The 16,405-nt window shown below is 43.8% G+C and overlaps 1 protein-coding gene and 1 long non-coding RNA gene across 36 annotated transcripts in view; one reads left to right on the forward strand and one right to left on the reverse strand.

Moving 5' to 3' along the window:
- Window positions 1–2,089, reverse strand: part of FOXP2 (forkhead box P2) — a 547,754-nt gene extending 545,665 nt beyond the window's left edge. For 13 of the 34 annotated variants that reach the window (XM_082692985.1, XM_082692969.1, XM_082692964.1 and 10 more), the window contains exon 1: window positions 1,699–2,087. The gene's annotated coding sequence lies outside the window, so the exon portion shown is untranslated. Of the gene's footprint in view, window positions 1–432; window positions 566–1,698 lie in introns of all 34 variants that reach the window. The other 21 variants (XM_082692975.1, XM_082692972.1, XM_082692995.1 and 18 more) reach the window with 6 other exon arrangements.
- Window positions 66–16,405, forward strand: part of LOC309845254 — a 29,129-nt gene continuing 12,789 nt past the window's right edge. Inside the window, exons 1-3 of one of the 2 annotated variants that reach the window (XR_014301167.1) lie at window positions 66–131; window positions 5,520–5,695; window positions 10,979–11,116. This is a non-coding gene — a long non-coding RNA (uncharacterized lncRNA). Of the gene's footprint in view, window positions 132–3,802; window positions 3,886–5,519; window positions 5,696–10,978; window positions 11,117–16,405 lie in introns of those variants that run through there. The other variant, XR_014301168.1, reaches the window with a different exon arrangement.

Below are 16,405 nucleotides of genomic sequence, written 5' to 3' on the forward strand. Positions count from 1 at the left end.
CACCCTTTTTCCCTCCGGGGCCGTTCTCAGCACTCACCCAGGCCACGTCCGGAACGCCTGCCCACCTGGGAGCAAACAGTACTCGAGGAATAATCCTCAAGATCAAGAAACTGACCGGATTTCAACACGTGGTGAGAGAAAATGGGGGTGGGAGGGGTTGCAGCATTACAGATAGCAGCTGTCCATTAAGTGGTTTAAATCTGTTGGTTAAAAAGCTGAATAAACAAATACCCAGATGGGTCTAGTTCCTTGGGGATTCCGGAGTCTGAGGAGAACCCCGGGCAAGTGTCCCGTTTGGCCTCTCTGGAGTCGTCCCTATGCAAAACTCGCACCGGTTGCGCCCTCGAAAGCCCCAGACTCGCACACGTCCTTCCCCTCCCGCTCCTCCTAATCGCTGTCACCCCCACGCGCCAGGTGCCCTGAGAGACTTACCTACGAGATCTCAGAGTCTGAGGATAGTAGGGCAACTTTCCCTCCCTGCTCTACACAGGCCCAAACGCGCTCGGCAAGCGAGGGTCCACGACGACACTCACTCAGAGGTCGGGGCGTTCGGGCGCGTCCTGGCCTGCGGGGCGGGGAGAGGCGCTCGGGAGACACGCGGGCGGCGCGCAGGCGGCGCGCGCGGCCACCCAATGGGTCCCGCTGTGCAGCCGCCGCACGTGAGCCGCGGCGAGCGCGACGGTCCGTCGGGACCCGAGCTCTGCCCCGGGTCACAGCCAGCCCCGCGCTCCCGACTGCCCTCCGCTCGCCCGGGGCCTCCACGGACTTCCAGGTAAAAGCCAACCGAGAAGCCCTCCCTTTCTCCGCAAGGTGCCCGCGCCCCTCCCACATTCCCTCCCTAAAGAACCGGGAGGTGCGAGTTCACCCTAAACCCACCCACAGAGTGAGGAGACCTTCCCAAAGCACAGTAAAAGTAGGACTAGGTGAGATCCGGGTGAAGCAGGTCCTGCCGACTGTGGACGGGGCAAAGAGCGTGATCGGGGGCAGCAGCCAAGATGCACCATAATCCCGAAGAAGCACTAGGGACTAGGAGTTTCTTCACTCGAGAAAAGGAGTGTCCCCTCCCCGCCTTTAGTTCCCAGGGAAGTACTTCTTAAATGAACGCTGAAGCGCCCAACTTAGAGACGGACGAGCTGCACGCACTTGCCCAATTGAGTAAATAAAGGTCAGCAGTTGGATCAATAAAGTGTGTGCTTCCAACCGCCAGATGTTTTTACTGTTGTTTCTCCTCCCGGGGGGGAAGGGGGGAAGGGAGGAAAAGGAAGAGACAACAAACAATAAAAATAAAAGAGTAAACAAACACACATCTGGTGTTTCGACACACATTCTCCTCCAGCCGCGGTCTCTCTGGACGAGGCAATATTTTGCATATTCAAAACTAAAAACCCTCCGTGAGCCAACGGCAATCTCCCCTCTGTCGATTCTCCCTTCCCCCACCACAATGCAAAATGAAAAAGAACAACAAGTGGTGATGTTGGGTCCGGAAGGCGACCCCGACGCTGAGCCGAAATTTGACACATGTCACACCCGCCCCGCCGCACCGAGCGCTGCGGCTGGGGCGAAACTTTGCCGCCGCCGCCGCCGCCGCGGGAGGAGCGCGCAGCAGAGTAAAGTCGCAGCCCGGCCCGGCGTGGAGGTGGCTGGGACGGGGTGGGGTGCGGAGGTGCAGCGCGCTAGAGTGAGGACGAAGAAACTTACCGCGACCTGGGACGCCTGGGCAACGTCCCGGGAGGTGGCACCCGCGGCGCCGAGGCAGAAGCCCCCAAACAACACACCCACGAGCGAGTCCCGGCAGCTGCTGCCGCGAGTGGGGGGCGCGCCCTGGGCGGGGAGGGGGGGCGGAGGAAGCCGCAGCCAGCAGACGCGGCCGCCGCATAAATAACCGGGACGGGCGCTCGCGGGCGGGCTGCGGGTGGCGCGGGGCTCGAGCCGGGGCGCAGCGGCCGCCGCGGAGCTGCACGCGCCAGCGTGTCTCGCGCTTTCTCGGAGGCTCGCGCTGTCTCGCGCTGCCGCTCCCCCCACCCGGATCTGTGTGTGTGTCTGTATGTGTGTCTATGTGTGTGAGTGTGCGCTGGCGGGCGCGCGCACCCCGGCCGCGCGCGCGTGTTGTTGGCAATGCAAACTGTACACACACTGCGCGCGGAGCCGCCTCTCTTCCGAGGGGCGGGGTGGGGGAAGGGAAGCCTCGGAGGATTCTAAAGTAGTGCTGGGCCACTTGTTTGTTTTGTTTCACTTTGCGTTGTTATTGTTGGTTGTTGTTGTTGTTGTTCCCGAAAGTGGTTTGGAACCAGCCGGTTAGAATGCCTGTCGCCCCCATCCACCTATCTCCCCCGGCGCCCCAACTTCTTAAAGGGAGGGAGAAACGCGGAGCAGAATATTGTTCGGATTTGCAGTGGAGCCTCCTGGCTGACGTCAGGTCCACCTGCTATGTAAACAACTCGCTGGAGAACTTGTTTGTTCTGCGCCAGATCTTCCCCCACCCCCACCATTCTCCCCACCTCCAGCTCCGCCTCCTCCCGCTCGGCCCAGACGGCGCGTCGAGGAAGGGGGTGGGGAGGGAGGAGAGAACAAAACCGTATGCTGTATTGGCAAAGCCGAGTTGTGTCTGCTGCTTCTTGGCAGTCCCCAAAGTACGTCCTCTCAGCAGACGGAGCTGCTGGCAAATGAAACAGGGGATTCCACGTGAAGTGCAGAAAGCTTCGAAGGGATCCAAAGCCCTCGGTGGCAGGGAGTTAAAAGTGCATGGTAGTCAGAAAGGGAGACCCAAGCGTGCGTTAAAACGCTGATTGGCCTTTCTTTTCACGGTGCGCGCCTCTGCGGCCTGGGCTAGAGAGAGGCCGAGTGTCTTTCTCACTCTTCATTGTTGTCGTGGCTCCTGTCTCAGTAGGGCCCAGGAGTTCTTGGGCTTCCTCCGGGTCGCTCAGCCAGGGTCACCGGCGCGGGCCTGGGCTGCGGGCCGGCCGGGGCGTGGCTTGGAAGGAAGGGGCCCGCCAAGCTGGGACTTTTGGGTTTTGAGGCTTCCGAGACGAGACGGGCCCTATCAGTGACTGAGGGTTGCAAAAGTACCCGGAAAGAAGGGAAAGAAGAAACTGCCAGAGTCCGCTCCGCGCGCACTTCAAAGCCAAGGCGCCGGCGCGGGGGATGCGCGGGCCCGGCCTCCCGCACCAGGGTCCCAGCTCCTGTCGGTGGAGCGTGACCCAGCCAGCGGGCCCACGCGGGACCAAGGGGATGACGAGGGAAAGGCCGAGGAAGGACCAGACGGGCCTGGATGGGACGCGGGGACCCGAGCGGGGGATTCCTTGGGAGTCCCTTCCCCACGCCCGGTCCCGGCAGGCGGTTCCTCCCCGCGGTCTCCCGCCAGCCGCTCGGCTGCCCGCTGGCTGCGCGACCCTCCACCCGCCGCCTTCCCGACGAGCTGCCGCCTGAGCCCGCGGCTCAGCTGACAATCGGTCGCGAAGCGTGGCGTTCCGAAAGGCGCTGAAACTTTCTTCCAAATAGCTGCAGCCGAGAGACCTTCGCGAACAGAGCCTGGCCCCCGGCTTCCTCCCGGCCAGCTTTAACATCTCTGGTGGCAGAAGCTGGGGGTGGGGTGGGGAGGGTCGTAGTGACCGGGAGACGGGCGAACGGCACTAACTTCTGCCTTTGAGTCTGTCTTTTCCTCAAAGAGCAGCGCGCCCTTTCTCTAAAGGGCAGACACGAGCTCACACACACACACACTTGGCACCAACTCTTCCCTTCAGAACCCGCAGTTCTCCCGGGGAGGAAGCAGCCCTGGCACCCACATCTGTAAACACACCGTCAGCTTTTCTAGTGAAACCAATTAAGTCAATAAGCCACGGGGCTGGTCGTGGGAAGACGGCCCCTGCTAGGAGGACGAGGAACGAGGTAGAGTTGGGCTTTGAATTGCGGTGCTTTCTGTGAGCTTTTAAACTCCAGGTAGTCCTTAAGTGCTCTGCTTATGATTGTGTTCTCACTCCTTTTAAAATGGTCTTTTTCGAAAAGCAGGCTGAATAGTGGACAAATAACCCAGATTTTTTTTCAAGATGGGAGCGGGGAGAGGAGAGAGCAGTCTTTAAAATTAGAAAACGCCAGACCCAAATGGCCCTACCTCGCCCTTCTGAAAGACTGGGGATAATTTCATGTTAAGTAATTTGCGTTTATGCTTCACTGGCAAGCCTAAATAAAAGGCGGATTCTCTGAATTAACCTGAAACTATTCTGAAAAAGCAAAGAACAAACGGTGTCGAAATCCTTGGAGCGCCGAGGTTGTGCCTTTCCACAAGGTTTGCGAATAAAGATGACCGAGCAGTGAGAAGGGCTACAGAGCCCCACTTTTCCCCCTTCTTCCTCTCCGGCAAACACCGACCCCATTTACTTCCCTCGCTCTCCAGGGGTCTCAAGGAAGTGAGCGAGCTAGGTTTATTATAGAGGAGTCTGGGCCACTTGGAAGAGAAGTTCAAGTTCCCAACGAGGAGAAAGAGGGTTATGCTCTCTAGACTTGGACAGGAGCGGGTTTAGTTAGCCTTTCACTTTTCTGTACACAAAGACACGTTTTGGTGAAATTTGCAGCCTCTGACGTTTCTCTCCCGTGAGTGCAAATAGCCAGGAGCCAAGAGGTGCGAAAGGATATCCCAGTCGCAGGAGCACATCTTTCTAAATGGGCCGCTTACCCTTGCCAGGGGTCTTTCCAAGCGAGGCTGAGCCCGCAGCCCCCTGGTGCCCCCGCTTAACTTCGCCCCATTATCTCCTCGCCTGCTGCCATTCCCCGGGCCACCAAGCCTTTCCTCGGGGAAGACGCCCAGCGAGTTGAGAAAGCAGGTCCTGCCTGGAGCCGCTGCCCCCGGCGGACCCCGAGCCCGCAGCCAGTGGGCTGGGCCCGGGTTCGAGAGGTGAAAGTTCAGGCCCGGGGCTCGCCGCTTGCTGCCCCTCTCCCGTCTCCTCTCTCCCAACCCCCGCCCCTGGCCACAGTGCAGACACAGCCCGGCTACCAGGGGCTGCCACGGTGGCACGTAGTTTGTTGATGGGTGGTCATAAAATATATTTATTTGCAATTCCTTTAACTCGCCCACCACCCCCGCCCCAGCATGGCCCAGAACACTGCGGGCTTTGTTCGCCTCGCTGCTGCTGGAGCCGGCCGGGGTTTAGCGCTCTGCGCTAACAGACTCCAAAAAAAGTTGAAGTGTAATAATAGGAAAACCGGGTTTCCGCAGCTGAGGAAAATGCTGAAAGGGCAAACAGCGAACGAATAGTTTTCTTTTGCACAAGTCACTGGTCAGCCCACTGGATGGTGGCAGCCTTGCAACGAAACACTGTCTAACAGAGGAAGGGGGGAAGCCAAATTCTGTCCTTGTAGTCGCCGCACAGGGTCGCAGCCACAGCTCGAGTCTCCTTTGCAGCACGTGGGGCTGCAAAAGTCATTTAGAAAGGTTCCAGGGGAAAGTTAAGCGGGGCTACTAGGTAATTGAGGAGTTTCACCGATTGGACCTCGAAGTTCTCTCACGAAAATTTATTTGATTTCAGGTTATTTTACAATGAAACCGCAAATCAACAAATTCCAAGCCACTGTCCTGTTATGGTCTAGGCGAAAGATAAATTCGTTTGAGATGGTCCCTGCCGGCGCATCTTGCGCGGAATAACCCTTCCCAAATGAAACTGAGGCCAGGATAAAGGAGAGCAACACTACACGAGTGACACGTGTAAGAAATTTCGGTTCAATGCCTCTCCGAGTGAACTGCTTGAATTTTAGTTATTTGTTATAAGAATATAATTACTCATACATTTAGGTCTATTTTCTCCAAAACTTTCAGTTAAACAACAATTACTTTCTCCCCCCCTCCCTTCAGAGCCATTTCACTGGTTGTATTTGCGGCTAATACTTAAATTAGACTGGAGAGCTCGCTGGGAGAAAGGGAAAGGGGCACGTTTTATTAAATTATATTTTTCCTCTTAGAGATACCATCTTCAAAGTTGTATTACTCATTTCAAATACCTTGAAACAAAAGTCTTCTTTAAACGCAAGGTGAAATATTTTTCTTTTCACACACTGGAACGGGCACATTTCAGATTCCTGTTTTTCCCGTTCTCTACAGTTTCCTGAAGATGAGCAAATAAACAGACTGCTTTTAGCCATTCTCCTCTCACCACTCTCCTCCCAGGCACATTTTAGGAAAAAAAGAAAATTCTAGTTTCACGGAAGTCAAATCAAGGGTAATCTATGTTACAAAGTCAAATTGAATGTAGAGGTTGCAAAATTGGTGGAGTTACACCACCATCTGTCGTTAAGCTTCGGGACTACAAAATTTGGGACCTATAATAAATCTTAATGAGCTTTCCCAACTTTTTTTTTTTTTTAATCATCACACAGACTATGCTTTCCATTTGTATTTTTATAACATATACCATAAATTTACCTGAATCCTAAAGTAACAGATAGGTGTTCATGAATTCATGCTTCTACTCAGATTTCTAGTCATTTCATCTCAGAAAATAAATAAATAAATAAATAAATAAATAAAAATACCTCACATCTGCCAGCCACCAGATAAAAGTCTTTTCATATCAGCCATGGGACTGCAGGTTTCAGTCACCCCTTCCCCTTCCCTTGCTTCTAGTAGTCTGTTGATAGAAAAAATGGAGTGTCCACTCCAGGGGCCACCCATGTCCTGGAGCCAATAAGAGAGTTTTAGTTCTCTTTCTAATTTAACCTCGTTCTTTGTTAGTATAGCTACTCTGGAAACATATAAACACAGTATATCTCTGCGAAGAGGTTGCTGTGAGTGTCTTTAAAAACTGCTGGAAAGACAGTTAATGTCAGATTCCAGTTCTTGTTAATACTGCTGCAAAGACAAAGATCAGTTGCTTTGGGATAAAGTCTTGCCAGGGAAGGCTCTATCTAAGTGAATATAGAAAAAAGACAACTACTGGTTAAAGAATTCTACTGCTGACCCAAAATCAAGCAGTGATGACTCCATCTTTTTCACACAACACTGTTGCAATACAGTTTATATATTTTAGACCTATCGTGTGTGTGTGTGTGTGTGTGTGTTTAAGGAGATCTGAGCACCAAATTTCTGTCTTCCAGAAAGTAACTGATTTTTAAGAAATGTAACAGCTTGCTTATGTTGGTAAGGTATTCACTGGAAATAATAATATGAAGTTGAATCATATTAAACTATCTGTATCTGATCAACTTGGAGCCACACAGATAACAATTGCATAAGGGTCAAATTAATAGTGCCTAGCCTTTTCTGAGAAGTGGTCTATCTCTGTAAGAATAAGCATAACCAAATTGTCAAATTCCTGATGTTTACTTCCTGACACACAGATTTAAATATATTGAGTTGCTTGATGCAAGAGCCCTTTGCTTGATGATGTTTCTAGTATTAAATTTGTCTTAGAGTTTGCATTTGTCTTAGAGTTATGGTGAAATTTTAGAACTGAAGGAAACTTCAAAATACTCTTGTCCAGTCCCTTCACTTTACCATCACAAAGCAAAGATCCAGGGATGACAGCAAGATTATACAGCTTATTAGTAAAACTGATAATTATTATTGAACTATTTCATATTTCTAGACATACAATCCTTCTTCCCCGTACTCCACAAAAGGCATTTTTGTTACACACCCCCATCTTTTATATTTTCTTCACATCCATCAAAACTGATACAGCTCAGTGACGGCAATACCTTTGGATGTCGGTACAGTATTAAAGATGGTTAACTGTCATGTCATGTCCACTGTAATACACGGGAGGGAAAAAAAAAGTCTGATGACTTGTTTCTCTTGAAAGTCAATTAAAGTCTGCAAGATTTCTTCAGTAGTGTAAAGAGGTTCATCACTGTTGATTGCAAGTGTTCATTATAGAAAAACTGATGGCAAGAGGTGCTAACACAAACCACGGTTTATGATGTTTTTCAGGGTTAATGATCTTCAGGGACTCCTAAGGGGCGAAACCCATAATCTTAGTAGCAGCTTGTCTTCACTACACTCAAGAAATAAAGGCTAACACAAGGCTGTGAGACAAAATATAACATTGATTTTTTTTTTTAAGCTATGAGCAAAAATGAACTATATCAAGAACCTGCATCAGTGTAGATTTTTATTTTGGTTTAATAACCATATGGCTCTAGTAACCATAGTAGTTTACCCAGAGAATGTACTGAAGTGGCTAATTGTAACAAATCATATAAAAGTTCAAACATCTACCCTCTTCCCCTTCCCTTCTGCTTCTCTTCTTTCTTCTCACTCTCCTTCTGTATCTTTCTCCTTCTTTTCCTCCCTTTACCATCATCTACATCACCATCCTCATAATGACAACTTCCAAAATTCCCCACAGATATTTATCTCCCAAGCTCCAAATGTGTTTAATCAATTGCTTATTGATAGTATCAATATGAATTGTGAAAAAGTACCAACGTACCCTCTTTTCTCCTTGGCCAGCTATTCCTCATGGCACCTGTTTAACAGTTAATAGTCCCTTAACCCAACCTGTGACTGAAGCCAAGAAGACCCACGTCACATGTGCTACCTCCTCCACAGTCTCACCATCCATGCATTAGCTTTCGTTCAGTTACCTCTTTGATCTCCCATTGTCTTCCGTCTTTCTGCCTGGTGTTGCTTTACTTCACGTCTTCATCACTTCTCACTTGGTCGTTCTTGATAACTTTCTAGTCACCTTCTCTACTTTCAGTTTCTCTTCGTTCCAGTCCATTCTCTTCACGGCTTTCTAGAATGCATCTGAAACACATGTCACTTAGAATTAGGCCAAGCGTCCCTGTAGCCAGTGGAATTGAATCTTAAGTCTGATAGTCTGATAGGGCAAATATGTCTAGCAAATACGAGATATTTAATCATCTTCCTTGGAATGAATGAATGAATGTCATGCCCAGACAAATGTATTTTAGATGTTAAATATATTCCCTCAGAACATTGTCAGATATATTTTTAGCTGTGTATCATTTTCAGCAGATCTTTTAGTCTACTTTGTACCCAATCATCTGGCTAAAACAGTTATAACTGAAGATTTTCATTATTTTTTCATACGAAAGAACTTAGCAGATAGATATGAAAGTATATTCAGTCTGGCATTCCAATACCCGACTGCATTATTTAATGGCTCAACAAATATTTATATACCAAGCCCTGTGGTAGGTAGTCCAAGAATTAAAGATGTATAAGATTAGGTCCCTGCCCAGAACGTACACTCTAGTGAGAGCTAGAAGATATATAAGTGGATTATTTCAATAAAACATGAATTTCAGTGCAGCATAAGGTAGAGGTATATCCAGGATATAATGAGACCAGGGAAAATATTTCTCAAGGCTATACTAACAAGTTGTTGATTTTTTGTTTGTGATGATAACTTTAAAAACAAATTTAAGTATACATCTTTTATTCCTTTAGTTTCTATTTAAATTCCAGTTAGTTAACATACAGTGTAATATCAGTTTTAGGTGTACAATATAATGATGCATCACTTCCATATGTCACCCTGTGTTCATCACAACAAGGACACTCCTTAATCCCCATCACCTATTTCACCCATCCCCCAACCCACCTCCCCTCTGGTAACCATCAGTTTGTTCTCTATAGTGAAGAGTCTGTTTCTTGGTTTACCTTTCTCTCTCTCTTTATTCATGTTTTAATCCAAAATTTTAAGTTTACCACATAACAGCCCCCCAAAACTTACAATCTTTGGCTAAAAGTATTGAAGTTGTGGTAAAAACATGGCTCGATCATGGATTTTAAGGACAGTGAGGAAGTATGAGGCTGTTTCCTGAATTATTTCATGTTACTCTTACATACAAAATGCACTTTTATAAAAAGATTACTTCTGATTTGTCCTGATTTCACCACAGGAAAATAGTTTCATAATAGACAGGAACTGGGGGAAAAAAAAAGAGAGAACATAAATGTTCCCAGTCTAAGGAGAGAGTCACATGTTTTTCTCCCTCAGCGTCTCAGAGGAGGAAAGCAGTTATCCTGGCCCCATTGGGTCCCCTAGGGACAGGCATAGAATATTGCATCCTCTAATCTTTTTCCTGTGCCAATCGCCTTTTTCTGTCCCATCAAGAAATTCGGGTTCTGTGCTATCCCACACTTGCTAACACTACTCCCATTTCAGTAAATACAGCATTAGGCCATATTTTCTCAGTTACACATTATTTCCTCTCTAATTTCTTTCCTTTTTTCCCTCTTCTGACTCTTTTTAACTCACGATAATGTTCCTCTGTAATTCTGTCTCTCTTTCTCTCTCCCACTCTTTCCAGAAAACACACACACACACACACGCACACACATGCACCCATACGCGTGCACACATGCACACATAATCATGGTTTCTAGGCTTAGGAGCAGAGCTAGCAATGTAAGAAATCAAGAAATGGAGAAACTAACATGAAAATAGAAAAAAAATTAAAAACTAGTCCTATTAGCTTTTAAAACCTTGAAGTCCCCAGATAAAGGAGCAGTGAAATACCCTTAAACCCCTCTGTGAGTTAAATTGATACGATCCAATTGGAAAGCAATTTGGCAACTTGTGTTACAGCTTTTTAAATTAGTCCCTTAGCTAGATTGCAATCCAAAAGAAATTATCTGAAATGCAGATGGAAAAGCTTCATGCAAAAGCTGTTTATCATAGAATTATTTACAATAGTGCATATTTAGAAGTGATTATAATCAACAACATATAATATAGTCTAACTGCTAAAATAATATCATAGGCTGTTTTGATAACATATAAAATCCTTTTGTTTTATGGCAAAACAATAGTATATAAAAACGTATCCCCAAAAAAAAGGGCCAGAAAGAAATGCACCATTGCAATATTCGTCAAACTGGCCCACAATTATCACTTCCTCTTGGTAGCCACACCCTTGGGTAGTCCCCATCCACATTGTTCCAGAGTCCATCTATACGGCACAGGTGATGGTATGTCACTTCTGAGCTTAGGTGATAAAAGACGATGTGACTTCTGTCTAGGGCCTTGGATCTGTCTCGTAGATCACTTGCAGAGGCAAGCTGCTATGTTGTGAGCTGCTCTGTGGAGAGGCCAACATGGTGAGGAAGTGCTGTCTCCGGGCAACAGCCAGGGAAGAACTGAGGGCTGCCAACAACCATGTGAGTGAACTTGGAAGCAAATCCTTTTTTCCCAATTGAGTCTTCTTATGATGACTGCACCTTGGCCATCAGCTTGATTCCAACATCATGAGAAAATCTGAGCAAGGATCACTCAGGCAAACCACTTCTGGATTTCTGACCTTCAGAAACTATGAGCTAAAATATGTTTGTTAACTTAAAGCCTTTAAGTTTTGGGGGGATAATTTGTACACAGGAATAGATAACTATAAAAGCAGGATAAAAAAGGTTATGTGTAAGTAGTGGAATTTCAGGTGATTTCTTTTTCCTTTCTGCTTTCATATTTTCAAATTCTCTGCAGTAAAGAAGTATTATAACTGGAAGAAAGTAAATAATTTATTAAATATCTGTTTTACATTTTATATTTGAAAAGACAGTGCCCTTGAGTGCTTTTTAGAATTGCCATAAATTTAGTAGCCCCGATCAACATCCTCTGATAAAACTAGATTTATCTCAAGCATACCTGAAATATGAAATTACATTTCAACTTCACTTTTTAAAAATTTACCTAGTGGAGTGATGTTCTACATTTTGTTAATACAAATAAACAACGTATTCACATATGATATGTACATTTCATGAACAAGGGGGTTATCTGAACACCATTTACAACACTGTTTCTCAGAAAAGACATTCCAAGTTTAGACAAATCACTTGCAATGGAATGTATTTTAACATAGCATCTTCCTATATATGCCAATCAAAAAATCATACAGGTAAAAGACATTTTCTGTTTTGATTATATATTATAGGATAATTGTTAAAGTATTTTCAGTCTTATTCCAGGTAAGTGAATAAAAACAAACTGTGAACTGATAAAGTAAAACTAGATTCTCACTTTATATTTAATCATAAGAAACAACCATTGTCTCCTGAGGTTTTCCTAATTAGGTTATAGCACAGTTACAGTAGTTGAGTAGAGGAGGTCAAAGCAAGTTCTAAATTAGTTTAGCAAAAATTAGCAAGTCAATAAGTATGCTTTTATTGAATCACAATAAACATGCTAAAACAAATAGATTCCTTAATCTGTTAATAACTATGCCTTCTGTCTTCATACTATAAAGACCCAAAATAACAATTTTATGTTAAAAATTAAAAAATTAAGTCATGGGAAACTATACAACGCCATTTCTGGATCCTGATAATATTTTTTGTATAATTAATTTTCATAATATCTAGATTGCCTTGTGAATTTAAAGTTGATAAAATAAAATAGGTATCTAAAATAATTTTCATGACATAGGACTATATACTCTGAGTATGTTAATTATTTCGTTTCTTTTGGTTATATTCTTAAGTAACTGTGAACACCAAGTGCATTATTGAGTTTACTTCAGGAAACTATTATATCAAATATTATCATTGGGTTCATGATCATAAATAAATATGGTTCCTATCATAAGAATATATTGTATGTACTAGACAGATAGGTTTCTGCTAAGGTAAGATTTCATTTCCCTATCCAAAGATTCTCACATTTTCTGACTTATTTTTTGAAGTTAAAAAATCTTTTCATTACTTCTATGATCCTTTGTCCATCGTGTTGTTGATTCATCTTCTGTAACAATCCTCTTTTCCACCTCCTCACTAAATTCTGTGAATCAGGATCAAAGACAAAGATGTCTGAACTGGTGAAAGAAATGTATGATATTTTAACCAATTGAAGAAAACTCATTGATACCTTCCATGGTTTTTTCAAATAACTAGGTCATTAAGGATCATAAATCATAAAGTAGCTTTGCTAGAAAAAAACTGAGTATCTGTTAAGCAAAAATCCATGTTCATTAGTCCATGATCCTATATGCAATCAAGTTCAGGTAATTTATTTTTAGATAAGAGATACAAAAACTCTATGTTGGGACATAATAATATTGGAGAAAGGACACTCTAAAATAAACCATTGAAGGCAATTTGACCTCTAAAATATGGTATTAAAATGAGCTCTACCTCGTAGATTTTAGCAGGAAAATGTGGTGAACAAATGTAAGATTTTCAAAGGAAAGGAAGTTCATACAGCTGTTTGACTGTGGGAATTAGATAACCTGCCATCATAAAATATAGACCCTTTTACTTCCTGAATTCAACTCAGTTCAGTTCCAGCAAATATTTATTGAGTCCACATTATTTGTCTGTCAATATTTAATATCTTAGAATCATAATCTTTGGGTTAGATAGGGGCTTAGAGGTCACCTAATCCAAGATTCTTCCTAAAGAATTTGGGTATGGATTTTTGTTATGAAGTGGTATTTCTTGGAGTCTTTTCATTAAGAGTAGTCAGAAAATAGAGTCCAGAGGTGACTGGCTGCCCAAGCTCTTTCCAAAAATTCTTGCATTTCAGATTAAATGTCCTCAGTGCTTTTCTTGACTGTATATTGAGTAGTTCACCTATGGAAATTTGTACCCTACACTGAAACTAGACATACTTATTTCTTGGAAGATTGCTCTTCCTGCTCCCCCTCTCCTCCAGGTAAAACTAGACTTCTACCTGTCAGCTTCCTCAAGGTTTAATTTTTCCTAAATGTTTACAATAGAGCTAACTCTTAACCCCATTAGAAGAGAGTCTGAAGTCAAACTTCCCTTAAGAGACTTTGCCTTTGCATTGTCTCCTCATTATTGTCCTTGGATAGGGGATGAGGCAGGCCTTATGGTGTCTTACTTAGCAACCATCCTTTACACTGATTTTTCTGAGAACCCTGGTTCTGCCATAGGTTCCTCAAGGATTTGATGCCTCAGAAAGATTCCTCTAATATCAAGAGCTAACTCCACTCAAAAAGAAAACAAGCGCTGAGCACACTTACTGGAAAGGGCTTTCTGGTCCTATTCTCATCGCCAACAGAACCTCGGGAAGTGCTTCCTTGAGAATGATCTGGGCTGCAGAGGCATTTCCTTACCTTGCTCATTCTCTGAACAGTGCCTGTTCTAGGGCACTCACTGACAGATCACCTTGAGGTGAATATATAGGACAATTAAGTACACACCCTGGCCATTAAGCCATTAAGATGAGGCCTTAAAAGGCTTGTAAGAAGCATGCTTGGTGTGGAGATTTGGTGAAAGAGGCTCAGTTGAAAGTGTTTCAAGTGAATTGTGTCCTAGACATTAAACAGAGTAAGTGTCATGATGATTCTGTCAACTAGAGACCTAGATTTCTCAAATACAAACTGAAAAAAGCATGTAAGAAGAGACATGATTAAACATACTCATTGTTTTTTAGATAATGATGATATAAACAAAAATAACTTCCCATGAAGAATGACTCACTTCAATTAGGGAGATTTGAGATTACCATATAATCACTATTTAAAAATTTACTGAAAAAAGTATTCATTAATTGATTAGATGTTGCAGTTTTTCAATCACAAAGGAAAGTATATTATTAATACATTTTCATTTTTCTTGGTGAGGTGTGACATTTTCTATAGTAAAAATAAATCTATTTTCAATTTTTGATTACTGATTCTGGTTTTGGTAGTTCTCTGATTTTCAGAAAAGATAATAAACTTATGGGTGTTTAATTTATTGATGGTTAAATGATAACACAGTTAATTTGGGGTAAAAATCATTTATTTATTTATTTATTTATTTATAAATTTTTTTAAAAGATTTTATTTATTTATTTGACAGAGAGAGATCACAAGTAGGCAGAGAGGCAGGCAGAGGGAGACAGAGGAGGAAGCAGGCTCCCCGCTGAGCAGAGAGCCCGAAGAGGGACTTGATCCCAGGACCCTGAGATCATGACCTGAGCCGAAGGCAGAGGCTCAACCCACTGTAATAGTTATTTAAAGTGAACTCATTACTTAGGAGATTAGTCTGTTTGAGGCTAGGTTTAGATTGTTTCATTTATTTACAAAGTAGGCATTTGAGAAGCACCCAGAAAAGGGAAGAGAGTTATCACTTCGACAAAGGCACTTGTATATACTAAACCAGTAACTTATTATACTGAAAATAAATTTGTAAATTGAACTTCATCAAAACTTTACAAAACTTTTGCCCTGTAAAAGACCCTGTTTAAGAAGGACTAGGAGAAAATATTGGCAAACCACATATGTGAAAAAAAGGTTAGTGTCAGAACGTATAAAGAACTCTCAAAACTTAAGAATAAGAAAAGAAAACAGTTCAACTAGAAAATGGGCAAAAGATGTGAGAAGTTCAAAGAGGATACACAAATGGCAAATAAACACATGAAAGGATGCTTAACACTGCTAGTTATTACAAACCTATTCGAACTGATAAAATTAAAAAAAAAAAAAACCACAACAGTGGCAATGTCAAATGCTAGCAAGGATGGGGAGAAACTCACCCTCTTGTACACCTCTGGTGGGAATGTAAAATGGGACAGCTGCTCTGGAAAAGACTGTAGCAGTCTCTAAAAAAAAAAAAAAAAAAAAAAAAATGAAACACACACTACTACAACCCAGCAATTACATTCATTATTGGGCATTTATCCCAGAGGAAAGAAAATTTAGGAGCACCCCAAACCTATACAAGAATTTTCATAGAACTTGTATTTGTCATAGTCTAAAACTTGAAACACCCCAAACATCCATCAATAATTGGGTGGTTGAACAAACTGTTTTACACCCATACCATGGGTTACATGGAATAAAAAGGAATGAACAAGTGATACATAGAGCAGCTTGGTTGGATCAAGGGCATTAGGCTGAGTGCAAAAAAACACTCTCAAAAGATTGCATGCTGTATGACTCCATTTATAGAACGTTCTCAACATAACAAAACTGTGGAGATGAGGAACAGAATAGTGGATTCCAGGGGTAAGGACCCTGAGGTGTGGGGAGTTCATGTGACTACAAAGCAAAGATGGTCACCGTGATGGAATAGGTCTGTGTCTCGATTGTAGTGATACGCGAATACGCGCCTGATAAAATGTCATAGAACTGTACGCACACATTCATGACACAGCCCAAATGTCAGTTTCCTGGTTTTAATGTTAAACCATACTTCTATATGATATACCCATTGGGGGAACTGGATAAAGAATCCATTGAATCTCTCTGTAGTATTTTTTTTAATTAAATTTAATTTTTTTTAAAGATTTTATTTATTTGACAGAGATCACAAGTAAGCAGAGAGGCAGGCAGAGAGAGGGGGAGAAGCAAGCTCCCCGTAGAACAGAGAGCCTGATGTGGGGCTCAATCCCAGGACCCTGGGATCATGACCTGAGCGAAGGCAAAGGCTTTAACCTACTGAGCCACCCAGGTGCCCCCCTCTGTAGTATTTTTTAACATTTCTGCAGCCGTATCATTCTTTTAAAAT

The sequence above is a fragment of the Mustela nivalis genome (assembly GCF_964662115.1).
Source record: "Mustela nivalis genome assembly, chromosome: 12".
Lineage (NCBI taxonomy): Eukaryota > Metazoa > Chordata > Mammalia > Carnivora > Mustelidae > Mustela > Mustela nivalis.